Source organism: Zonotrichia leucophrys, chromosome 12, assembly GCF_028769735.1.
Source record: "Zonotrichia leucophrys gambelii isolate GWCS_2022_RI chromosome 12, RI_Zleu_2.0, whole genome shotgun sequence".
Classification (NCBI taxonomy): Eukaryota; Metazoa; Chordata; class Aves; order Passeriformes; family Passerellidae; genus Zonotrichia; species Zonotrichia leucophrys.
In genome coordinates, this window is record NC_088182.1 from 8,123,950 (window position 1) to 8,151,660 (window position 27,711).

General features: G+C 42.2%; 1 protein-coding gene across 7 annotated transcripts in view; it reads left to right on the forward strand.

Moving 5' to 3' along the window:
- Nucleotides 1-27,711, forward strand: part of FHIT (fragile histidine triad diadenosine triphosphatase) — a 512,254-nt gene that overhangs the window by 401,262 nt on the left and 83,281 nt on the right. The gene's annotated exons all lie outside the window — the stretch shown is intronic.

Genomic DNA, 27,711 nt, shown 5'->3' on the forward strand with positions numbered 1-27,711 from the left:
CCAGCAGCTTTGGGGCAGAATTCCTGCTTTTGTTTTGCCCTCCAGTGAGTCCCAGCCCAAGGAGGCTGGCACACAGCAAGCACTGCACTCTCTGCTGCATCCTTGGGAAGCAGCAGGGTGTAAGTGATGCTCAAGTGAACATTATGTTGCAGTGATGTAGCTGTGCTATAAACCTTTTCATCTGTCCTGTGTTTTAATTATGCTGCAGAGCTCCCTGGTGAGGCAGGTAAAATGATATATTAAAATTATTCCATCTGTCAGAAAACAGAGCCACATCTTTGGAAAAATACACTGCTATCATTTAAAAGCAGCTCAGGAAAAGGTCATAAGAAAAATCTGATGGCTGGTTAAAAGGTGGGAGAATGGGATGTAAATCAGGAGAGGTATTTCTCCTTCACTTGTAACCTGCCCAGGATGTTGGTGTTTATAGAGAACAGAGGGCTGGGATCTAATCTGGGAAGAGCAGGAGACAGAAATTCAGCCTTGTAGCTTTGCTGAGTGTTTGTCTCTCTGCCTTTTTACCTGCAGCTATTCAGTTTCACATCATTCACCTAGTTGATATTTTTGTGCATAGAAATCTCTGGGTGGAGAGTTGGTTAATAAATGAGCTTTCTGCTTCTGTAGATAGCTGGATGTGACAGATGTTTCACCTCCAGCCACTCTGTGATCCAAAGCCCTTTTCCACTCATTTCCAGTTTGAGGGTTTTGTCTCTTGTAGCTTATCAGTGCCATATGTAAGCTCTGGGGACATGTAGCAACCTTTCACCTTTCCTACAATCCTTTTTTGGGTGAATTAACATTGTTCTGCATGAACAGATGAGCCTAATGAGCCTGAGTGTTTCAGGAGGGGTGAAGGTGATCGAGCTGCTCTCCATGCTCTGCTCTTTAATCACTGCAGACTTCCTCATTCAATCCCCATAAGCAGTAATTGCTCCTTATGCCACTGAGACAGGCATGAATAAATGCACTTTTGGCACTGTTCAGGCAAACTTTCAGCAGTAACTCTGTGGGAGATCCCAGGAGGGAACCCCCAGGGTTATTGTGTGACATGCAGGACAGCTGGAGGAACTGAGCATCTCTCAGGGTGAACTTGTGCTGCTGATCCACAGCTGTGCCAGCACAGGCTCGTGGAGCTCCTGAATTGCTCTGCAAGGCTCCAGTGCAAAACCCTCTGGGGTTGTGTGAGTGCCAGGAAAGGGCTCTGCCTGTGAAAGGGTGATGGAATCAAAGCTCTGGCTGCAGGCAGGGCAGTGCCACTCTCTGAGCATTCCCATGGACCAGGGCTCTCTCCTGGACTCCACAGTGCCTTGCTGCTTGTCCTCTGTAAGTCAGTGGGTAGTGGCGTGACTGTGGGCAAGCCATCCCTCATTATTTCCTCTCCCACCCCTTGACTGTCTTGTCTGTTTAGGCTGAAAATAAAATGTTTCTTCAGGACAGTAACTTGTCTCTTAGGATGTATTTGTTCAGCAAGTACAAATAAGATCAAGGCACCATGGCTGGGGTTTCTATGTGCTCCCACAGCATGAATAATAAATAATAGCAGAGGTAAACTGATTGTGTTAGTACCATTTATGTGCAGAGGTATTATTGAATGAGACAACAAAGGAATACAATGGGAACATTCCCAAGTATTGCAGTAGAAAATGATGATTTTTAAATAGTTGGGGGGAATTTAAAGAGCAGATGTCTGCTTGCAAATGATGCAAAGATTGCACTGTACTTATGTGGTAACAGCAGTGCTTTTAATCTCATATATGGAAATTCTGTTGTTACTATTTCAGGAATGGAAAAAAAAATTAAAAATGCTGGTCTTCTTGAGATAAACACAAAAGGACTCCTCACCATCAAGGAGGGTTTGACAGTAGCTGAGATTTAAACCTTTGAGTATTGTGTTATCTACTTCCACAGAAAGGCTGCCTCATTTCCCTCTGGGACTTCTGATCCCAGCCACATGCTAAAACTATGCATGGCTGGATGCTAATGTTGCTATCTATAGCTTTGAAGTGATTGAACTCCCACCAGAACTTAGATTTTAATCATCACTTTGATCTGAGGCTCTGCTACAGGACCAGTTACAAATGTGTCTCGAATCTGTAAACCTCAAATTGTGCAGGACTACTACGTGTCACCTATTTCAGGAACAGTGCAAATGATGGTATTTGTGAATCAAAGTCAAATCCAAGGGGAAGTGTATGCAAAGTTACTAGAGATTCTTAAATAATCTCTTTCAATTTGTCCTGTTCTGTTTCTTCAGCTAGAAATAAGAACATTTGAAAGATATTGTCAACTTTCTACGTATTTACTTTCTGAAGTAGGAGAGAAAACTAAGTTCCTCTTATGACAATTGTCAAAGAGTTGATGTTATTGTATATTTTTTAGTGAAAGGATATTTTTTCCGTGTTTATCATCATCCTATCTCCCCTTGTCTGACTTCTGCAATTAAGCTTCCAGCATTTACAGCACAGGCTGAATCCAATGCTGGTTATTTCCTTAAAAGCTGCCAAAGAGTTCATTCTTGTCCCACAGAAATAACTGCCAGAGACCCATTTGATGCCTTCAAGGAAGTCAGTATTTTACTGTTTTCATCCTACACTAAAGCTAATGAGCCAAGTGGAAATTTCATATCTGATCAGCCACAGAAGTAAAAGGTGAAGGATTATGTGCTTAGGCTATTGTATATAGACAAATAAAGCCAGGACAAACATATTTTCAGAAAACTTTTCTTAGTTACAGAAGCATGGGGGTTCCTTAGCATTTCAGCAGGATGAAATAGTTGAAACAGACTTTCCAGATAAATTTTTCCTTTGGAAAATTCATTTGGTTGTTACTGAGCATATTTGTGTTACAAAGAAAAAGATCATTATTGCATGAAGGATCTTTCATGTCATAGTTGAAACAAGGCAGAGAGACATGAAGGGCATTCTCAGCAAAGCAGTAATGTTATTTGCTTGGGGATGTTCCTTGAAGCATGGACAGAAACCATTCTGGGTGGTAGACAGGTGTGCACTTCACCATTTGAAAGAGGTTTCTTTCTACTTTCACAAGTTTGTAATCAAAAGCTATCAAATGGATAGACATGCTTATATATATATGTATATTTATATTTACCTTTTCTATAAGCATTTTGATGTATCAGGAGCATAAAACAAATAAATGAGGGTGGGGATCAGACATGGAGGCTGGATACCCCCATGTCTGCCAAGCACAGACTCAGGCTTGAGAGGAGCTGAGTGTGAAATTAACACCAGAGTCCCAAATGGCTGTGGATGAGACACTGGTTCACCACTTCATTTCAAAACAGGAACTCTGATGTTTTATCTGCATGGTTTTGGTCCAATTTGTCTGATTCAAGTTGCCTTTTTTGAGGGAGAGAAATAAGATTGTGAAGCATTCGGAGCATCTGTGGTGTGAGCATAGAGCTCTACTGTGAAAAGTCCTTTCTGTCTTATTTAAAACTAAATGCTGAAGCTAAAAGAGAAAGGAACAACTGGCACCAGTGTATGCTGAAAAACACCAGAGTAAGGCCTGACTAATTCTGTTCCTTTGTGGAATTATTTTGGATTTTCAGTACCCAAGAGGCAAGATCAAATTTTGGGTCAATCACTCAGGATTTCACCTGAAATGCATTGCTCTTTTCCACAGACCCATAGGGAAGGCCTTAGGGCTTCTCTCTGGAAGATGAAAGGTTCATCATGCTCATTAGAGTGAAAAAAGGAAAAGTGTGCTATTTTGACTCAAATGTTTAAAAAAAAAATATATATTTAACAGGAAACTGTCAGTAGAAATAAGAATTCAGGGTGCCTTTATCTTCCATAACTCTATCTTATTGTCTTTGTAGACTTGGGAGTGAATTCTGGCTGTTGAGAATTGAAAGTCATTGCCCTAAACTTCAGACAGAGAGTTCAGTGAGCCTTCCAAAAATCCAAACCCATGCACACACAAAAAGGAATAAAGTTTAAAGGTTAGGATTTCTTCTCCATTTCAAGGTTTCTTTGTATCTTTGCCCTGGTATGATTGTGTTTCCCAGCTAACAGTGTTTATTCCCCAAATACTCTACTCCTAAAGTCATGCAGCCCCCTGAAGCTGAGGGGCCTTTCATAGATTTAGGTGTGATGAACTTGGTAAATGAACCCTGTTAAATATGAAACAGAGAAGATTCTTAACAACAAAAAAAAAAAAAAATCCCAAACAAATAAAAAAGAAAAACTCCAAAAGACTTTTCTGTCCCAGTTGTTCCTGCATTGCACTCAGCATTACAGCTGGCCCAGGGAGCATTCACAAAATTGCAAAATCTCTGCCAAAATGCAGAAAACAACAAATATTAGGAGTTGTCTCAGAAGTATATAAAAGAAAGGATTTGCTCAATTGGGCTGTGGCTTGGTAAAATCTCTCCACATCTGCTGTCAAGTGTAGCCAGGCTCAGTGGAAAGCATGCTGGACACAAGAGGTTGCTCCAAGTGTTGGGGTATAAACTGATCCTTTCAGGTAAGAATGCAGCTGTGCTTGACAGACTGAATTTGTCCACTTGTCATGGAGGAGGGAGCTGTTGTGTTACAATTTCCTGTCCTACACTAATAATACCTAAACAACAGCTACTCACATTTGTATTCAGTCAAATACAATCAATAGACATCTGTTGGTACACGAATGACTGTACACTGGTACCTGTTTACTGCTAATTAAGCTTCATTAGTGATTAGTTTGTCTTCAGAAGGGGAAAGAAACAACTGTAATTAAGGGCTAGCATTTTATGTGGTCCCATATTTTCCCTTTTCAGAACTTGCATTCTAACAGGACCATTAGTCTTCAGTGCATTTGTCTGTATTTAAGTGTAACTACATTTCCTTGAAAAGACCATCTGTTCATAAAGACCATCTTTTTCATGCTCCCTGCAGTAAACTTTAGAGAGTGGTAGAATTAGCAAAGGACTGTATTTAAATGAAAATATATGTGGATTGAAACTAGGTAAAGCTGTTCTGTACACAGAATAGTTCTGTGCTGGAAAGATTGTAATTATCTTCCTCCTTTACTTTTACAGAGTTATTAATCTGCACTGAATTTTGCCACCTTTGACTGAGTAATTTTGTTCTTTCTACCTACACCTGAATGGAAAGTACCAAGTGGCAAATTATTTGAGTAGCGATTGTGGTGAAGGTGGTTTTACTTTGCAGAAAATGAAGCACTTATATTTTTCATTTTGCTTGGATTGATCATAAATAGTCACATTTTAAACCTGCAATATAAAGGTCTGGATTTCACCCTACCACAGTTCCAGTGAGTGCTGCTTTATTCCACAAATTGTCCTGTTGTAGAGTTAGGTAGTATTCAGTTTTAGAGTGGCCTGGATGAACAGCAGGTTGGTCTCTTTTAAATAACAATTTCTGTTTAAATTAATCCTATACAGAAACTGGGAGAATAGACTAAACTGAATGTTAGCGAGGCAGAACTCACCACCATAGAGACTTCTATGAAAGAATGTGAAATATCCAGCAGTATTAAAAAAAAAAGGAAAATTTGTAAATGTTTTCATATTGCACAAAACAGATCAAGTATTTCTGCTACTTCAGTGTAGATTATGCAAATACAGCCCTTGAAGATCTGCACAAACACAAGAATGACAATAGAGAGCAAACAAGATAACATTCTTATCTGGAATGCAGACAAGAAGGATAAATGTTAACTCCACAAAAAAGTTAGGATAAACTTTTTTGGTTTTGTTTAACAGTTCATTTCTTGTACAACTAAACTATGTATCCTGGGCTTTCTTACAAACCTCAGCAAAGCACACAAGAACTTCAGCCAGAAATAATGAACTGAGCAGTGCTGAAGTACTTGGAATGTGATTAATTTTTTTCCTCAAAGATGAAAGGAAGATCTCATTAGCTAATGGCTGCTTCTCACACAGTAATCAATGTAACCAACAATAAGGGAATCCTGTGACCATGAGTTCTACTGAAATGTCTCACAGAAGTAAATTTCTGTTTAGAAGACAAAAATTAGTCTGTTTTATCGTGCAACCAAGTGACACCTCTGCACTGTGGGACTTATCAAACCTTCAATATCAGTATGACCTTCTGTGTACTCTTATCACAAGCATGTGCATCTCTTCCATGACAAGGTAACTCTGTATGGCTGAGAGGCTGCCAAACAAGCTCATTGCCCGTGTTCTCCACATGCTGTTATCTAGAGGAGCTTCACATTGTAGGGGGATAGAATACAAGAAAATAAAGATAGTATGGACAGTAATCTTACCCCTAAAGAGGTGTAGCTGGGCCAATTATCAAAGATTAGGAACAGGCCTGACTTTAACAGGCCACAGCTTTAAGCAGTGAGAAGATGCTATAAAAGAGTGGGGTGGCTGGGTGAGAAGGGAACTGGAGTCACTTGGCTGCTTTGGGAAGAAGAAAGAGTCAGTGGTCAGAGGAGCTGTCCACGAGAAACACCAAGAAGGTATGAAACTCTTGTGATAAGGAGACAACAGTATGGAACCCCTGTAATAAGATGACAACATCACATATGAGGTGAATTATGTATAAATGTAAAAAGAATTTCCATTTTAATAAGGGCTTCTTCCAATTAAAATAAAAACACACTTGGGAGTCTGCCTGAGCTGCAGCTCAGAGGAATGCAGAGCAGCCCTGGTCCAGAAGCCCTGAGGCTGTGCTAGCCCCATGGTGAACTCCAGTTAATGAACCTGGAAAGTGGGCTGGGTTCTCTCTGAATTGTGGTCCTGGTGCTTGGATGCACCCTGGCCTGCATCGCACTGTCTGGACAGACAGAGAGCTCCTGTATTCTTCAAAAGCTGTAGACAGACCCAAAGCTGGAGGATGAGGGGTTTTCTAGTCCTGATTGTCAGGAGATATTTTCTCCTTTCTAATCAAGAAGCATTTTCTAAGGCTCATTTTCTGTAGGTGGGTTGATAAGCTATGGTAACAGAGTGTATGTGTTATGGTTCTACATATATTAGGCAAGAGAGGAAACTTTAATCAGCACTCAGATTTCCTCCAATACCCTCTACCTCTCTGCTAGTACTATGCCAGGAATGCAGGGGAAGAAGCAGTATTAGAGCCCTTGGATTTGTCCAGATTTTGCATTCATGTTTTGAAGATACATAAATAGGGCAGAAAATTGAAAAATATTAGGATTTGGTTGGTTTGTTTGATTGTTTCTCTTTACAGATGGCATAGCTGGATCAAAAGTGGAGAGCACTGGGTAACAGTCCTTAAGAAGTGCAGATGGATCTACTGAAATTACAAATGTCTGTATCTGAGTGTGCAATTTCAACACTGTGAAAAAGCTCAGGAAGTGCTAAAGTAAATTTTGCATTACAAAGATAGCAGGCCCGTCTGTGCCTGCAAGGATTGTATAAACAAGTGAGGTTTAGTAGGAATATGTCCTTGAGCTTGCTTTCAATTGCTCAGCATTACTAAAAGCCACATCCTTTCTCTGACATGAATTACAAAAATCTAAATCAGCATAAAACAAACTATACAGCTTTGATTTCAGTTACAAAACTGTCTATTTATTTCTCTTTATGGTGCTGTTCTGCTCCCATTGTGCTGGTGATGATCTTGAGAGTGTTTTCAGTTGTGATTCTTGCTGCTGTTTGATGCCTTCTTGGTGCATCAGACTTGGAGATAACATTTGTTTAATGCCTCTGAAGTTCTGTGTCAAGTGTCTCTGCCTGCAACTACAAAAGGGATTCAGTCAAAGATTGTTCCCACATGGCTGATTGCAAGTCCCTTTTCCAGACACCCTTGCAAGTCCCTTTTCCAGTGACCCCCTGTTTTGCTGTGTTTTGCCCAAATGGGTTGCTCAGCTTGCACTGCTTGTTTTTGTGCTGCCCGGGTGCTCCTGTGTTCTGCAGTTGCACTTTGTCCATGTAACTCGGGTCTAATTTCAACAGCCTGCAGGTGCCTGTTAGAACTCCCTAAATAATGGAAACACCCTGCTTCTGTGTTCTCCTTTCTGGTCATTTTTTTAAAACAGTTTTTCACAAAGGGTGGACAGCTGTTGAACTTTCAGAAAAGAGAGGCAAGAGCTTGTCTCTTTGAAATGGTGCTTGTTGGAGTTCCCCTCCCTAATTGCTTGTGTTTATTAGCACTGTTTTAGAGCGGTAAGAAACAAAGAGGTTATTTTGTACAGATGTGCACCAGCAGCCACCTTTTCTCTCTGTACTCTTGCTGTCACCAGAGGAGCCTCCATCTAGAGCAGCTTTGCACACAGGTGAGAATTGCAATTATATGCCTCAGAAACATCTCTGCAAAATTAATCCTGTGCTCTACATATAAGCCCTCCATCGTAAGCAACTAAATAAATCCTGCCCATCATTTCTGTGATGTTGCTCAGAAAATGTGTAACAGGAAAAGAAATCAATATAATATCAATGCAATCGTTATTAGACTCAACTTCTTAAAGCTAGCATGAGATTAACTGAAACAAATCTGAAGGCTGAAAGTTTGATGTTGATGTCCTAAATCAAATTAAAATTGAGCTAGAATTGAGCACAGCATAAAATCTTATTTACACAACTTACACATTCTATTAAATCTTATCTCATTAGTTTAATCTGACTTGATAGCACCTCAAAATTTCTAATTTTAAAAAGATCCAATGTTCTTATTTAATGAATATAGCAATTAAATGTAATGCTATGTTATGATTCATGGGATCATTCCATTAGTATTTACTGTGCCAGTATACTGGATGTAAATCACTCTTGCCAGAGATGGGTGAATTATTACTGATGTGCAAAAACTACTATGTTTAAAGAAAGTTAGAACTGTAAAATTAAACTCTGAAGGATTAGGAAAAGGCAGAATTAAGGCTGTCTGTGTAGCTTTAATTTGGAAGATGAATGTGATACAGTCTTAAAGACTTGATCACAAGCTGCTACTTTATTCTGTGCTCAGGGTGGACAAGATCAAGTGTTTATTTTTATCTGCATCGTTCAGTGAAGTTCCAGATGCCATCCAAACTCTGCCCTGAATACAAGGTTATTAATGTCCTCTGAGCTTTCACACAGAGCCTCTCAGCAGAGTATCTGAATGGCTCTGAAGCATTAATACACATATTTTATACTTTAAGTAATGCTCATTCTCTTTGGGTGACAACTTAGCTTTAGAGCTTGATTTCTTTTGCATACTTAGCAACCTAAATGACAGATTCAGCTTATGGCTCTTAGAGACTACAGTTAAACTTGTCATTGCTCAGGGTTTCTGCAGACCAGTCCAGTGTGTTTCATGTGGATGCCCAGAAGGTGACCAACAGTGAGAAGTTCTGGCTGAGGTGACTTTCACAGTGGTGCAAAATTGTGGCAGAGAAAAGGATAGGCTCACTTCTATGAAGTGCTATCTGATTACCTTATCCTTAAATAAAGCAGCCTTATGCACAATTTGCTGTGCTTTCTGAAATGCCTCTACCAGACAGAGCAAGGACCGTATCACAGAAAGCCTCACTTAACCTCAGTCTGCTGAGGAAGAACTGTCTTGAACTTTGCATGATACCACACCTTTCTTGAAACAGTATTTTCATTGTTCTTGCTTTTAATTAAATTTTTAACTGATAATTAAAAATTTAATTTTCCAACGTGAAACTGTTTCAAAGCCAGTGTGGATCCTGGTAGGCAGAGTCTCCTTGGAACAGCCCCTGGTGAAAACCTCTGCCCTGCAGCTGTTGAACTGGATGCTAAATGGCTCACAAGGCTTTCTTGAAATTATGCTCATCCCTGATCTGAGCACCTCGAGGACCTAATCCTCTGTAGGATCACCTGAACCAGTTTCCTCTCTCTGGAGGTGTCTCTAAGCTGTTGTAACCCCTGGAAATGCTCTTGTACAGGTCTCTGTTCCAGTATTGGTGGCCCTGGATCTCTGTGAAAATGTGTCTGTGCTCTTTGGGAGGACAGGATCCTTTTGGCTTTCCTGCCTAGCTGTGATGCAGGGCTGGTTTTGGTTCATTTCATCCATTATGCAGCTCAGGGAGAACTTAACTGAGCAACACATTTTTGCAGTATTTCAACAGGCAGGGGAAGCACAGTCAAAATTTCCTTCTGCAGTCTGTAATGACTGAGGTTGGGAAAACTCCAGCATTGTATTTGAGAAGCACTGGGATTAAATGATGTCATTTAAGAACTCATTAGCCTGTCTTTCAAGTGTATGCACTTTGGGGAATAATCATCTTTCCTCTCCTGCTTTGCCTTTGAGTTGTTCGTGTGTCATATCTCTCATGCCTGGGAACTGCAGCTTTATGGCACTTTGGATTGGATAAAACCCCTTAGCTTTGAAATGTTAAATCCTTCAATTAGTTCAAGTTGAAGACTAAAGGCCAAACATTTCAAATGTGGACACCTGAAGTCGACAGGAGCTGGAGGCATTCATCACCTTGGAAAATCAAACCAGATCATTTAGGGAGGTAAATTTAGACTCAGATACCTCACTTTGGCCAGCCCAGTTTAATCACTGAGTCCTACAGAATTACTCTGGATTATATGTTTTTTCTCTACCCTTTGGAGTTCTGCTTTCCTTTCAGTGGAGGGAAAAGGCTGGAATTTATGTTTAGATATTCATATATAATGTCCTCCTGTCCCAGCAAGCTGCTCCCTATGAAAAGCTCCATCCCACTCCTTGTGCTGAAATCACCTACTGGGTTCAACAGTCTAAAGCCAAAGTAGGCCCCTAAAAATTGCTTAGAGAGGTCTGCATTTACCTGCCACAAACAGATACTAGTTTACATTGTCTGGGTGAACCTGTGGCCTGTTTTTCTGTCATCAACCACTATCCCTCCAAGATATGCATTGCCAGAAAGCATGTCCTCTGGTCAGGATGGTCAAAAAGCATCTGTCTTTCCAAATCTTCCCTTTGAAATGTATTTGGGCACTATGAAGACTTGTATCCTACTCATACGTTTTGACTTAGTCATAGTTTTGAAGGGAAAAAGTGATCAATTGAGGGTTGTGTAGTTTGAACACCTGCTTCTAACTATACACATGGAAAGAATCGATTTCTTTAACTGATTTCTGAACTGAGTGAAGTGGCAGAAGGAGTATAGACAACTGGGCAACAGTTTGCTTGTGCAAATTTAGGTGTGTAGTGATGCAACTGCCCAAAGAAGTAAACCCACAAGTAAAGAGAGTTTTTTAGAGATTTGTATTCATAAGATGAAAAACTTCTGAAAGAATGCAACAACTCTGGGACTCAAATGCCTTTCCATTGCCCTGATCTTCTGCTGATTGTGAATGCTGAAAGTCTGCTCTGCTTCCCCAGAGTCTCGATAGGAAATTCATTGTCAAAACTGGAAAGGCAGAAAACTAGCGGAGACAAAACCCCAAACAAACAAAACTCTCAAACCCCCAAACAAGGAAAGGAGATTTCTTAATTATAGTTTACCCTAAGCAGATGTTAACAAGTCTATTTAAACCTGTAATCTGCTGCTGGCCTCCTGTCCTCATCCATGGTGGCATTTCCCTGATCACCTAATTCTGCCCTGATTAGCATTTCAGAAACTAAAGGGTTTTGTCAAACAGCTTCAGGAGCTGCTTTGGAATACCCCCTTGGGTGGTTGGTTTTTGTGAGCTGCAGATTACAAAGGATGATTTCCCAGCCTGCTCCATTATATTTATTCTTGCTTTGATTTGAAATGAGAAGGATTTGTGACACTGAGATGCTCCTCCTTGCTGGACTTTGCAGTTTCACTGCCCCAGCTTGGATGGCCTCAGCCTTGCTCATTATCCTGCTGTCATCACAGCACCAGCCCCTCTCTCCATGTCCTCCTTCCTTGGCAGGGCATTCCCTGCTTCTCTGGGTGAAAAACCTCTCTAAAGAGGCAAAGAAGAGATCTGCCTGTCCTGTATCTCCCCAGCTTTTCCCTCTTGTGGAGGGGGCAAGGATATGGTTCCATGCTTGGAGAACTACAAAACTGAGTGTTTCTTTCTTCGTAGAAATGGAGGAGGAAATTTCTTTAAGTTGTTTTCAAGTTATTAAACTGGGTTTTTTCCCATTAAAATTTGGGGAAAAAGCATTCCCTTAAAATTCTTGCCTAGATGAGGATTTTGGTGTAACTTAATTCATTGCAGTTTTTATTTTCTTTGTGGAGAAAGAAGGTCCTTTGTGTGGAGCTAAATTTTGGCTGTATTTTGTGTGGTTTTGTCTTCTTGGACTTGCAAATACGGACCTCTTCCTTTCTCATGCCTAAGAACATGGAATACTTCATCCCTGTCTTACCTTCCTATGGTCTCCTTCTACCAATACAAGAGTATTCTATGTCCCTGGGTATACCATGTGCTGCTTTCCCACATCTCCTGCTAAGAGTTTCTTGTGGCAGTTCTCCTTGGAAAATACATTGTCATCGCCCAAGAAGAACTTCTTTTCCCATAATTGTCAAGATTCTCTTAATATTTGGTCTTGCTCCCTCTCTCCAGCAGCAGCAAGAGGAGGTTTGCTTGCTCAACTCAGTTTGGAACAATACAGAGGTAAGTGTTCCCAGCAGCTGAGCTACCAACAGAGGAGTCTGTGTAGTGCTATTTTTAACTTGAAGCTTGTCTTCATTTTACTTATCTGAGATGAAGGTCCTGTGATGATAGAAGATTTTGGATAAATAGACACAGTGGGATTGATCCCAGTTTCTTTATAATTTTGGATAGATTGAACTAGAAAATAATTCCCTGTGAAAAGGGCCTTGACGTGTCTCTAAAATATTCAAAGAATAGCTTCTGAAGTGCCTAAACACCGTTTGGAAAAAAGCATATAGGTAGAAGTTTTCATGAGAGCTTAACACAGATGAAACAGGGTTTTCAGAATTGATTGGCAATAATGCAGGTGGCTAATTTCTTTGAAGTGTGCTGAACGTTGAAGTGCTTTGAAAGTCTGACAAGACGTGTTGATGTCAGCTGCTCCTCATTGCTGAGTGAGTTTAGAAACTTGGCTTTAAATCTGGATGTTTGATGATCTGGCTTTAGAGCAATGGCTACCTAAGAAGCAAATAAACCGATTTATTTTTGCCCTCTTTTCAGGTTAGATGCCCAAGGGAAAGCTCTTAAGTGATCATTTCTAATTTCTTGAGTTGTGATTTGAGTTTCAGAATATCACCTTGCTTGCTAGTTGTCACTTTGCACACTCTAACTTCTAACACAGAGGCTAGTTCTGTTCATGTTGTTTAGCAAATTCCTATGTAGTAGGAATGCCAATGGCATCCACTCTCTGTGAGCATGGCTTCCACTTCAGGTTCCTCCAGTGTCTAAATCTAAAGCTAAAATTCAGTATTACTTTTATTTTTACAACCTGAACTGTGAGGTTTTGTATTTATTGCATTCTTAATCTGCTGAGATGCCAAGTGACTGCCATGATATGATTCACACAACAGGGGTTTTGCTTACTTGACTATAACAAGATAATAGCAATAAAGACCAAGCCTATCCCTGATTCACCTCCTGGAAGCAGGGACTGTTCTGCTGAGGAGTAAATAGAGCTCATTAGGAGTTTCCCTCTGTAGCTGCTGCTGCTTATTAGAGAGTCAGAACTGCTGCATGCAGAGCAGCACCCCAGGAGCATTACCCTTCACCTTCTAGAAATGTGCCCTCATGTAAAAATGCCTGGCTGCAGGTGCTGTTCTGGCACCTGGCTGCAGGGAAGCATTGAGCTGCTGATGCTGGAGAGAGGAACAAGTAGTTGGCACCTCTAAAATTCAGGCCTTTGCTCCTGGTGAGCTGAGAGAAAACCCAAGACTGCAGACTGATCTGGGGAGCTTCAGACTCTCAGAGATAACAGAAGGTTTGAGGGGAGCTTTGGATCAAGTCCAGTCTTAGCTGACCTGATTTGCTTATTCCCAGGCAGCACATATTGCTCTCTGAACATCCCTTGTTAGGAGTGCAGGCTACATTTCTGGAGCAGCAGCTTCACACTGTACAACTAGCACCTTTTTTTTTAATGTGTAACTGGCCTGAAAGTTGGAGTGCCCAACTCTGCTAATTACATGAAACTCTTTAATGTGATGCTGGAGGTGTTAAACAATCGTACCTGCATTAAATATGCTGTGCTTATGCAAACGTGGCACACAGATTGCAAGTTCTAAAATTTATCAGGCAGACTAATTATTTAAATGTGAGATATAGGTTACATAAATAAATAGCTCTCCCTCAGTAAATGGTAAGGTGTCATGGTGTTAACCACGTGGCTTGTAGCAGAGTAGAATTAATGTTAACACTTCTGTAGCTTTCTTCCTCTGATTACTAATTCTTTCGATGTTGGTAGATGAACTGAATTTATGAAAGTTTTGCCTGCCCTCTAGGTCCCTATTTTATATTCCTTGTGCATTGCAGCTTGCTTTTGACTCTGGCAGCAATGTTGGATACTAAAAACCATGGATAGCTCAGGCTGCCTGCTCAGCGTGTGGGATGAGGCAGATCCAGACCAAGCTGGGAGCTTTACTGGGGTAAGATCTCCACTCCTCCAGCTCCTGCAACCTGGTCCTCCAGCTACAGAAGCAGCCAAAATATAATTAGCAGCATTTATATCTTAGAGCAATGACATAGAATTGCATATATGCCAAGAAAATAGAGATCACTCTGGTAATGAATCAAGAGTTTGCTGTGATGGGCTCCTGACATTTTGCTGTTATACATGTGCTGCAGAAAAGGTGCATTTGTGTTCACAGAGGCACAAAGTGATAATATGCTGCCTGCAACTTCTGAGAATGGTTTTTGAGTGTAGAGTTATGAAAGCTCCAGAAAATCCTATATGAGAAAAGAAGCTCTAGCTAGTCAGAGAGAGTTTCATTAAAGTTTCTTGCTGTTATTAGTTTTAAATTCACTTATGTCTCCTTCAGTTTCATTTCCGGAGGCACCTGCTCTGGTGGTTTTCTGGCAGAAACACTGCAGAGGGTGGGGAGTGTTAAGTGACAGGTTGCATATTCCTCCTTGGTCTCCTAGAATTGCCTTTTTTTTCCCCTCCAGTCATGCTAATTTACACACAGCTTTCATAATGAAACTTGAGCAGGCATCCTTCCCCATCTGCCCCAATTCCCAGTCCTTTTCTGCTGCACCAGCCGAGTTGCCTGATTGCACAGAAGTGAAAGGCGGGTGAGTGTTTCACACTTCACCCAAGGGCAGGCTGTGGGTCTGATCCTGCCGCCTTCAAATGCTGCTCTGGCAAAGCACAGGGAAGGAGCTGAGCTAAGTGCTCTGCTCTCAGAATCTCTGCTGGTCAGAGTGACCCTGAGATGCGTTAGAAAGTCTCTTTTCCCAGCCCGGCAGTCAAAGGAGTCAGAACTCTTCTATTCTTGTTCTCAAGGTTATTTATTGTTTCTTATCTATAAAATTCTTTCTCTGACCCACCGAGGTCTGTCTGGCAGGTCGGGTTGAGGGACACTGCCCGTCCTTGGGGTGGTGTTGTCTTTTTATACTAAAAAATATGTGTACAATACTTAAAATAACATTCCAATACCTATCACCTATGTTAGACAGTGAGTTTCTACTCTAAACCAATCTAAAAATGCCAACATCACCCAGAAGATGGAGGCTAGGGAGAAGAAGGAAAAAGGACAGGGCATGCCCGAATTCCTCCATCTTGGGACCCCGAGCCCCCATTCTAAAAACCTCAAAAATCTATTTTTCACCCCGTTACAATCTATTATTCTACTTAAACTTTCTTGACTTGTAATTCTTCATATAAAGGTTGGTAATTGTTTTTTCCAAGGGCTAAATCAAAGGCGCAGGGGGCTTGGGCTCTGTGCCAAGGTCTCTAAACCCCATGGGCAGGGGCTCGAGCCCTCCAGGGCATCCAGAGGATTTGCCTGGGTTCCGACACAGCCGTGTGCAGGCTCCCAGCCCAGGCACTGCTGTGCCCTCCTGCACCTCAGGGAGCCTCTTGCCCACCCGTTTCATGGTGGATTTCGGAGGAAGATCGCGGTTTCATGGCAGTCATTCAGCAGCAGCGCCTGCGTTGCCATGTCTCCGGAGGCAGCAATCGGATCAACTCCGTTAGTGCAAGGGATTAAAAGAAGCCAGATGCTCTCTTAATGGACAAACATACGGCGAAGTTGCAAAGTTGGCCTTTTGGGGAAATTGAAAGCAGTTTAGTTCAGGTTCAGATTAAAGGGTTGGGAAAGGAATTGTCGATTAGTGTCAAACCGGGCTGACAGCGCGCCCACACCGAGCTCGCAGCTGCTCCGGAGCCGCTGGGCCGAGCCCCGTTACCGCGAGGGGCCTGGGGCCGCTCCTGGGCCTGGCAGCACAGCCCGGGGGTCCTGGGCAGCACCTCCCGAGCCCAGCCCTCAGATAGTGCAGGCAGGGCACGTCTGTGCAATGGCAGCTCTCTGCAGCCCGAGGCAAACCCTGCAGTGCTGCTGCTGCACCGAGCCCCGCAGCGCCGGGCTGGGAGCGCCGGAGGGGCCGGGCTCGGTCACCTCAGCAACCCCCGGCCATCGCTCCTGGAGAACTCACCGGCTTTGGGCCAACCAAATCCCTTCCCAGCCCCCTGAGAACAGGGAAAAGAGGCAGGTTGTGAGCCCGAGTTCCAGGCTGCTCGCAGCTCTGATCCCAGGGCAGCAGATCAGCATTCGTGGCTGGTGGTGGAGCTGTGCTGTAACCCCTCACAGGTCACCTTTGTATTCAGTGAAAATCCAGGTTGCTCTGCTAGTCTTTTCCTAGTTTGTGGAAAGGGAACAGACAATAATGGTGACTGCAGCTCCTTCTGTTTTCATTTTATTCTGTGAACAGCCACTGGTCAATCACGAGACTGTTGTTAAAGTACAGTTACAAGTTCTACATAAAGTTAGAGTGTTTAAATTTATTAAAATTCCTTCATTACTCAACATTTCCTTCCATTTCCTCCCATTTCCTTCCATTTCCTTCCCTCCCTCTTGTTTTCTGAGCAGTTTCTCTATCATCAAGGTGTTGAGCTGCAAGCACAGAAGGCCGTGCAAACAAGACCAAGGCAGATGCACAAGTTTTACACGCTTTAATTAAGTTGTGGGGCTTCAGAGGAATTTGGCTCCAGTTTCTGATGCATCCATGCCCTGTCTTCTGTTCCAGTGTGGATGTTAAATCGTGCAGAAATGGACCGTGACCTACCTTTCATGCCAGCTGATCTGGCTGTAGCTGTTTTTGTGTAACTAATTTAAAAAGATTGATTGTTGGTTAATTACATTAATGAACTGAACCAACATGGGCACAGACCAGAGCTCAGCAGTCTCCTAAACAGTCATTAAGAATAGACATCTATCTTTTTACCTGCTTGTACAGCCTCCTGTTGGGTGGCAGAGTGTGTGGAATGGTAATTCTGAAGGTTAAATGACTTAGGGACTAATCACAGACTGTTCACCTCTGCTCCCCCCTGCCCATATGGCCCTGCTTGTCACAGTCAAAGTCCATTTGGACAAAGTGTCTGTTGAAAGGTGTCCAGGACAGCAAGTCTGGTGGTTTCAGCTGGCCTCCTGGCAAACACCAGCCTGTGTTACAAATCCACCAAAGTTCCCTGTTGAAAGGAATCTGTGGATTTAAACAATTTTGAAATAACTTCTCTCCCAGTTAGGGTAATTCATGTTTATCAAGGTGAAAGTGTACTGAGCAGAACAGTTCACTCTTCTCTCTAGCCAGCTCATGAATATGAAGAAAGATTGAATCAATAATACATTTCTCTAATTAAACTGGTAAGTTAAAATGATCGAGTTCCTGTTTTAGCAGGTGCTCAATGGAAGATGCATTTCTGAGTGTTTATCAGTGTTGGCCTTGCAGCCATCCCACCTAGGTGGGAGCTGTGCAAATGTTGCCTGCCACACAAAGGCTTAGAAAAGTACCCTAAGAAGTTAATAAAATGTTTGAGAGAGGGCTATTGGTACATTTTCTAAACTAACTTGAAAATCATACACAGTGAATAAAGGCAATGGAGTGCATTTTATTTGCACTCCATTGGTGAAGTTTGGTGAAGTCTGTGGACATACTATTATATATCCTTTGCCATTATTAGCCCATCTGTTTGCCAGATTTAGTCAAACCAGGAAGGACTTCAGCTGAAGTTAATAAGTGTGTTGCCACTGGCTTGAGCAGAAAGAGAACTGAAACGGGGCTGGATGATGAAAGATGGTGAGAAAAATCCTTGTTATTTGGGAAGTCAAGGACAGTACTTTTGCACTGGTAGCCTGGGGGAAGATGCTGGTTTCTAAAGGCTGTTGTCAGAATCTTCAAAGGTGTCAGTAGTGCTGGCACAGTGTTGTGCAAAGCCTGATCCAACAGGAACTGAGGAGTTGTTGCAGGGATTTCAGTCCCCTTTGGGTGATATTCGAGGTGCCCTATGAAGTCTGATGATTTTCAAGGAGACTTTTTGGTACCCCAAATTCAACACTGGGGGAAGTAAGTCAAAGAAAAATGGGATTGACCTGCAGTCATAAGCTACAGGCTGAAAGTCTGCTTTCTTCATTTTCAACTGTCATTGAAATGTTTTGAGGTGACAAGAGAGGAGACCTAATGCTGAGGGACTGGTCTATTCCCCATGGTCCCAAGGCTGCTGTGGACTGTTGAGGGGTGAACACCTGGGTGGTTGCACAAGGGATTCCAGGCATTGGTTCATGACACCTTAAAAATACTTTAAATGAGAGGCAAAGAAGTTGTGGAATTAGGCATATGCAAATAGCATTAAATTATGGTTTTATGTAAGATCTTATGTTTCAAACTAATTGAAAGACAGAGGCCATTGCTGCAGGAGAAAAATATGAAAAGAAAACTATACTGAAACATAAAAGTGTTTCTGATCAAGTAAAATTCTGTTTCTGTTGAATGTTTTATTTTGTTCCAGTCACATAAATTACCATCTTTGAAATACTAAAACTCCCACAATCAGCTTTTTATAACAGAAAATAATTTACATTTAAAAGGTTTAACTGAAGCAGCTAAACCTTAGTGATGAATGTGCACATTTGGCAATAAAACAGGGAAATAGCCCATGTTTTGGAACCCATAGCTGCTATATATAATTTTAATATTATAAAGAACTAAATACAGTCTAGTGAGTGCTACAGGTATGCACTGAGATATTTGCTAGTTCCTAGGAAATGTATTCTTAAGGGTATATAGTACTGACACAGCACTTTGGAAATCTCCTTCAGCACTGATGGATTCTGTGATGAGAGGCAGCATGGCTTGAATTCATTTCATTCTCCACAGAAACTTATGAACTTGGTCACCTTGCCATCATCAGAAGCCATTTCTTTCTCAGGGCAGCAGCACCTCTCTTCCATCTCGTGTTGGGCTGGCCCTGGCTGGACACCAGGTACCCACCAAAGTCACTCTGTCAATCCCCTTCCTCAACTGGACAGGGGGGAGAAAATGCATCAAAAGGCTTGTAGGTGGAGATAAGGATGGGGAGAGATCAATCACCATTTACTGTCATCAGCAAAACAGACCTGACTTGGGGAAATTCATGTAATTTATTACTAATCAAATCACAGTAGAGTAATGAAAATAAAACCAAATCTTAAGCCTACCTTCCCTCTACCCCTCCTTTCTTCTTGGGCTTGACTGCACTCCTGATTTTCCCTTCCAGTGCACAGGAGGTTGGGGAATGGGGGCTGTGATAAATTCATCCTACTTGTCTCTGCTGCTCCTTCCCCCCACAGGGGCAGGACTCTTCACGCTGCTCCCCTGCTCCAGTGTGGGATTCCTTCCCACAGGAGACCAGTGAATCCTGCTCCAGCACGGGCTTCCCATGAGATCTCAGCCTTCTTTGGGCATCCTGTCCCACTGTGATCCCCCATGGGCTGCAGGGGCACAGCTCCCTCTCCATGTTTTGCACCAGGGGCTGCAGCTGCTCCTGCTGCTGCTGCTCCTGCCCCTCCTGTGGTGTCTGCAGGGCTGTTTCTCTCACATCTCACATCTCTCTCTGTCTGTACTTGTTTTTGTGCAGGGCTTTTCTCCCCTCCTCAAATCTGTTTTCCCAGAGGCCCCAGCCCTGTTGCTGATGGGCTCAGCCTTGGCCAGTGGTGGATCCATCCTGGAGCTGCAGGAATTGGCTCCACTGGACATGGGGGAAGCTTCTGGCAGCTCCTCACAGAATCCACCCTTGTGGCCCTCTGCTACCAAAACCTGGCCACACAAACCCAATACACATCTTTAAATAATGAAAGAGGAGACAGAGACAGTATTTTCATTCTGCAGGAACCTTATCATCATCCTAGAAGAGATTGCAGCAGTTGTCTAAAAGGACCACAAAATAGCCACAAAAATTAGAGATAATGATTTCCCTCTCAGAATAACTGGTATGTAAGGCTTGTCTTCCCCCTGTCACATCCATTCCTGATTTATTTTCTCTTCCTCTCCCCCACTCCCTGTATTAAAGGGGGAGTGGGCCATTGCTGCTATAATACTCTTATTCCCTGCTAGAGCAGAGAAGATATATTTCAGTTTTATGCTCTCTTCAAATGTACTCAGACATATGGAAGAAATACCTTACAGGTGTTTGTATTCTTGCAGAGACTCCAGAGAATTGAAAACCCTCTGTATTCCAACAATAATCTTTCCCTTGACCTAGTGTGCTTTATATCTCATGTGGGAGGCTGAGTCCTGCTATTACTGGAGTCAGAGAGAAAATGGGTGGAAGTTTCAGCAAAATGGGGATGAGACCCTGGGTGTTAATTGTGGGGCTGCAGGGCCCCGTGGTGGGAGCAGCTGTGCTCAGCTCTGTGCAGAACTCAGCCCGCCCTGACCAAGCTGGATGTTCCTTTACATCTCCAAGATTTGCCTGGGGGATTTGGTCCTTCCTCTTATTAATATCAGAAAGTAAATTAGCTTTATGTTGCCCTTCATATCAGCCCTTTCAGGGTCTCCTATCCTTTTAATTTAGCCTGGGTCTCTGAGGGAAAAGCCCAGTAAAAACACACCGGTGTGGTGATTAGTAAGCACATTTTATATAATTACAGTGTTGGCATCTCAAGGGGAAAATGAAAGTTTGTGCTGTCCCTTTAACAGGACAATTTGATAATCCTCTTAGCATTTTCTCTTTTAGTTGATAATATTTCACACAATTTTACTTTGTAAAATATTCCTAAAGGGAGGCTTAAGCAATAATGCACAGATTATGGAAATGACTCTCATTAAATATAGGCAGAGACTTCAGCAAAGCCATGAACTGCTTCGAAACATGTAACCCCCATTAGGAGCTTCATTTAAATGTTTATTCACAGAACAGTAAATGTTTATTATAGAACATTTTATTGAAACATAAATTAAAGAACCCTAATTATACATATCACAAGTATTCAAACAATATGCATTTATCAAGACTTAAGTAAAGATCAGAGGTGGAGGAAATGCAGTTGTGCTTTCATTTGCATCTCAGCAATGCCAAATTTGCACAAAAATACCTGGGCAAAGTGACCCTGATGGAAGGCACAGGGCCTCAAGGCAGGTGCTCTCCAGCTACCCCTGAGTATGTGCCACATTCTAAAGTAACTTCAGAGGCACCTCTTCTGATCATTCCCACAGTAAAAAACGCTGGGGGCTGCCCAGGTTTGGGGTTGTTTTTGCAGAGTAGTGGTTGCTGCTCCTGCAGGTCTGCCCAGGTGAGTGCTGTGGAGGGGATGGGCAATGAGTGAAGGCAGGGGATGGTCCTTGGCCTGACCCTCCCACCACCATGCATGGACCCTCATTCCTAAACTTGCAGAGCAGCTTAGAGGTCAGGAAGCACAAGTTCAAAGAATCAGTCAACCTTTATTTCCAATTATTTTATTCCTTTGCTGCCTTTCAGAGGATCTCTTAAGAGATGTTCAATGAGATGTACGTTTGGATCACCACTTCCAACAAGCAGGCTTATTACCCTCATTATTGTGCCAGTTTTCTTGGGTTTGGGGCTGAAGGGGAGGGTTCTTGCAACTGTTAAAGCTGCCTTCAGCCATGGAAGTTTTAACTCCAGATATCAAGTGGGTTAAAAAATCTTTCTGTGCTTCTTTTCATGAGGTCTACATCCCTTTTCTAGCTCACCCACAGCTCGTTTCTTTAAACTTCATAGCAGTTGACATATGCATTATTTATTGAGAATGCTGAATCTGCACATTCTGAACCTACATGTTTAAAGATGTACCCTGCTGCAAGTCCCCCACTTGGTTTGGCTTCTGAGACATTTGCAAATTCTCTTAATTTTATTGCTTTCCAAAGTTACCTGTTTTCTGTGCTGAGCAAGTATCTGGATAATTACTCTTCCAGAGGCAAATCCATGGTGTAAGTGTTGGTAGGGATCATTGCAAAGCTTTATTTTTCCTCCTAAGGATGTGTGTACTGCACAGTGTGATGCAGATTTACACAAAGGGCCCTCACTCTCCAGCTTGGTAGCACATGGACAGCCTCTGTGACCTTCTCTCCCAAGACTTGTTCTAGTTTCTTTATTTCTTTGTAGTCTCTTTCTGTGCAACATTTTTGATTCACAAAATTTTGACCACTGCCTTTGTTTTATCAACAGCTTCAACCCTCCCTTTTTTCCAGTGTCTCTTCCAGTCCATCCTCACATCTGTCTCTGCTTCCCCTGCTGCTGCCCTGGGCTTTGAGACAGGCATGGATTTCCCTGTCCTTCCCTTGCAAGCATCAGTCTGCTCCCCTGCACATCCTGCTCTCCAGCCTGGCAGTCTGTGCCATTCCTTTCTGTACCACGTCCTTATGCTCCTCACAACAGCAGAAAAGCAAACCTCAGGTTTGTGTTTAAATAAACCAGAGCCAGGGGTGCCCCAGGGGTGTGTCAGGCCATGCAGCCCCCCTGCATTTGGAGCAATCCTCACCCCCAGCACTGCAGAGCTGCCAGCTGGGGAGGAGATGCCAGGGGCCTGCACCTGTGCAGCCTCGTGCTCAAGGCTTTAGCAAAGCTGGAAAAGAAAGCACTGATTCCTAGAAATGGGGCGGTTTTGTAGGAAAGGAATGGTTTCAAGCAGTTTCCTGTCATGTTTTATTATTGTATAAAAATTAGCTCCTTTCAAGTAGTCTGTCTTTGACTAATTTAGAACTCCTTAAATGAGGGGAAAAAACCACTACTAATGCAGGCAATAATTTTAAAGGCTGTTAAAATTGAGTGTTTTAGTTGTCCAAAACTCTTTTCCTAATGTTGGGTAGGACTTTTTAAAATTTTTTAAATTTGTTTCTCCATCTTAAACCAATTCAGGACTTGGAAAATCGTCAAGAACTCATAAATTCTCATTGAATGGAGACTGTTTTCCCACAAAGATGTCTCTGCCAGGCCTTGCAGGTCAAGGGCCCTGGGAGTGAGCTTTCAGTGCCTAGAAAGAGCCGTGGTACCAGGTGTGCCTGTGGCTGGATTTTCAGGGGCAGCAGAGGGAAAGCTTCCTGCTAATGAGCTGTGGATATACAGGCAGAGCTTTCCATGGAATAACTTTGTAACAGGGACAATTGAGCAGTTAATCAAGAATAGCAAGCAAGGGCTCCATGGAAGCCCAGTTTACAGAGAGGACAAAATTGCCCTATTTTTCATGTGGCTATCTCTGTATTATGGCTGATTTTCTTTATCACCCACTAACAGTCTCACTTGGAGAATGGTTATTAGTTTGGAATTTCTACAGTTAATCTGGTAGTTTAGAAGAAGCATTATCACAGGCTCCCATAGGAAGCCCCTGTCTCTGTAATGGACAGGGCACTTTGCAGCAAGTGAGGTCTTACCTGAGAGCCACCATCCCTTTTCCCAGTGAACTGGCTGCTCAGTGTCTCCTGGCCAGCTGCTCTTGCTGCCTGGAGCTGCAGATTCCCCTCCAGCCCTTCCTCCTGCCTGGCCACAACCACAGCAGGTCACAGCTTTTCCTGTCCTGCTGCACCCTGAGACCGTGGAAACCCACCGCTGCCAAGCTTTGATGTAGAAAAAATGAAAAGTAACAAGGGGAAGGATGAAACTGCTGAAAGGCATCTGGTTTTGCTGCATGAAGGCGCAGGTCAGCCATGCTCTGCTTTTGCAGATGTGGGGGCAGCAGCCCTTTTTCTGCCAACATTTTTGCAGCCCTCCATCCTCAGGGGTTGCATGACCCTTTGCAAGCTTTTATGTGTTCATTCTGTAAGAACATCTATTGCTGATAGACCCTGGGTGCTGAGCAGCTCATGTGCAGACTATTATCTCCATTTCAACTGGAAGCTGAGCTCTGTTGCTCTGCTAACCAGCACAGCAGCTGAGTGAACACAACATAATGTCCGTGAGTTATTGCAGGCAATGCCCATGTCCTACCATATGGTGAGTGGCAGGGTCATCTGCTCTTCACTATTCTGGTCTACCTGGGAAATGTCTTTCACTGTCTATTTTTGTCTGGTATTTTCACTTTAAATCACATGTAGTGGCGACACATTGGTTATTTGACCATAATTCAGTGTATTAAACCAGCTGTTACCAGTTGCATTGCTTCCTGCATGGCCTTGAGTGCTGAAGTTAAACTTACCTGACCTGAATGCTTGTTCCTCCAACAACACAAGCTCCAGGTGTTTTGGCTGAGACTTTCTGGGCATTTTGCAGCCCTGGTTCATTGGAGAGCAGCTTTAGTGGTGTAATCCCACAAATGCCTGTGTTGCAGCCAGACTTTGGCAGTGGTGGGATGAGTGCCCATGAGCAGCCCTGTGCTCCCACGGTCCTGATTGGAGCCATGGAGCTCCTCAGAGCATCCTCTTGCTGCAGTGGGAGGTCAGAGGCGTCTCACCCTGACTCTGGCTCATTAGTTCCCCATGGTGCTACAGATCTGTTCCTTGCAGTAAATTTTCTGATGCTCTTGTCATTCTGTATAAAGGCCTTGAAGAAACTTCTCTTGTGAGTGATTTTGCATCACCTGTAAACACTCACCATTAGAAGCTTCTCAGACTGAGATTTTATTTACATTGCAAAGCAGGGAGAGCTGCAGTCCCCACCCCATAGAAAAATGTCAGTCTAATAATTTTAATTTTGAAGGTCCTATAAAATCCAGCTCCCATAGCCTCCTTCCAACTACTGCTGTTCTAAATATCCCTGACTGGAAATCTTGCCCCTGGTTTCAGAAGCAACTAGCAAGGCTCAGGCATCTTTAACTCACACAGTCCCCCACACTTGGAGATTTCTGCTGCATCCTCACGTTGTCACTATTGTCATACACACTGTGGCAGTGTCCTGCTTCTTCCATCAGTGCCTGAGGAGCAGGGGATGGAGCTAAGCAATGCAAGTGTGTGTCTGCATTTTCCTGCCCTGATGTGGGTGATATTGATTGGTCCATTAATGTAAATGTCTTGGCTGTTGTGTGTTGCTTTCCTTGCTTATTAATCAAAATCATGCAAAATGAGGGGAAAGCAATTTTTTTAGGAAAAAAAATGAAATGCCATCAACAGTGAGTGATTTCAGCCTGCTGGAATGTGATGGGGCTGTCTCCCACCCACCAGGCATGAGGCTCCCCACAATAACTGGGGAAAAATTTAAAATGCTTTATTTTGACAGTTTTGGACAATTTTAGATGTTTTCTGTTCAAGCAGTGTTTTGATGGAAGGTTTGCCTAAATCTATTTTTTTGGTTAAAAAAAAGCATTCCAGTGTTTTGTTTGCATCTGACATATTTCATTCAATTGCAAATGGTTTTTTTTTTTTTTGGATGTGCAGGTTTTTGTTTTGCTTGGAAAAACAAATGAAAGAAAACAACTTTAATTTTTGGGCACCTTGAAGTTATTTTTGCTACTGCCATTTAGGGAGACCTCTCTGTAGCCAGCAGTGGATGGAAAACAGTGAGACATAAACAAAACATTTGGGATGTGAATATTCCCACTGAAGCAATGCACAGGTTGGAAATGGAGCTGGTGCTTAAGTGCCTTGGTGAATTGAGGCTTTAGCAGTAACAAATAGTACTAAGGAGTAAAAATCATCAATTAAAGATCTCTTAATGAATCAAAGTATCAGCCACTCAGAGTAGAGAAGGGCAGAAGCTGAAAGGCAGATTGGAGAAGGTGTGAAATCTCCTGATCAGTGTTTCTGACTGCATAGTAGTCACAGCTCTGCACTGCTTGTGTTTCTTGGTAAAACTGAATAGAAGGGAAATATATGAGACACTGCTGCTGATCCTGTTTGTTTCTGTTATACAAGCAGTGGGGAGAATCCAGATAGTTATTTCTTTCCCATACACAGAATTAAAAAGCAAACAAACAAACAAACAAACAAAAAGACCAAACCAAAAAAAAAAAAAAACCCAAAAAACACAAAACCCCAAAAAAATCAACCCAAAAATGGATGACTGGGAAAAATTACTCTCTTTTAAATTGATTGTTGTTATTTCAAACCTTGGGAATATTCATTTGTGTTGTGATACAGTTGATGGATTCTGCTGTGCAGCCTGGCAGTGTGTGAGAACATAACGCCTGAAGTAAAGGTGACTAACCCCTGAGAACATCCCCACCGATGCCAAGTGGCCCATATGCTGTCATAAACACTTTTTATTCTTTTTTATTTTCCACACTGATCATAAGAGCCCATTTTGGGTAGAATCATTAGGCTCATTCATTACCTGCTGTGCTGGTCTGTGCATCTGCAGTGCAGCATCTCTGCTCTGAGCTGTGGACTCATCCCTGAGTGTTTTCTGATATTCCAAATCCTCTGTCACGGGTATACACAGATCTTCTCCTGTGTGTCCTGGAGCATTCTGCACCAGAGATAAAAATTATGCTTAAGGGTGACCAAACTTCTGGGGAATATGGTTGTTGATAGCTGATGTTAGGTTTTATATGTATCATCAAGAGAAATTCCTGCAAATTGATACTTGTAGCAAAACTATCATTCCTTATAGCAGAAGAGAAGAGAACTGACTGGCAGATGAACTGGCTCTATTCTTATGAATAAATTTAAAATCTAATGAGAACAACAGGTGTGAGACAGTAGTAAAATTTTACAGTACCCCTGCAAACTTTAATCTACACTTTTATTTTTCTTGAAGGTCTGTCCAAAAGTGAAATTTCAGGCCTAGGGCTACTGAAGACTGTCTTTAAAGTTGCTTTGTGATTTTGAGCAATACATCATACCAGCAGTGATGTTCAGATGATACATTGCACTAATACATCACAGGAGCACTTTTGCTCTTATGATATATTAGTATAATACACTATCAGAACACTATCACTGATATATTACTCAAAAACACAGTTTCTGACCCTCAAGATTCACCCTCATCTCTAGTCTGAATAGACTGAAAGCTGTGGATAATGATAAGAATAAGAAATCACATATTCAGTTTCTCTAGGGTAAAGCTGATGAAAAAAATAGTGTGGTATTTGGAATATTTCATTAACTGAAACATTCTTGTGTTTTCATTTTATTCACTGAGCAAATGTTATTATGGATAGAAGCTAACACAATATAGGTGTGTTTGAATTTTCTTACAAATAGCCTAAGAAAACCTTTTTGGATTTCATATTTCATATTTCATTATAGACTTAAGCCATGTTTTGAGAATGTTTCCATGAGGTGCAGGAGTTTCAGCTGATTTCTACCTCATCAAATTGAATGAGTTGCAAGCTATCTAAATTCTTTGCAAACCATTTGGTGCTGTGTCTGATTTTCAGTTATTTTTTTAAAAGGATTTAGGCACCATCTAAAAAGATCTGAAGGTGCATAAATGTGATCTATCGCTCAGATTATTTGCTGCCTCTCCTCACTGAGGTGTTGGGGTATTTTTCCCTGAAGAATTATTCTCAGTTATTGTTTTTCTTTACTAAAGAGTGAAAGACCGAGGGAAAAAGAAAAAAGAATGCATT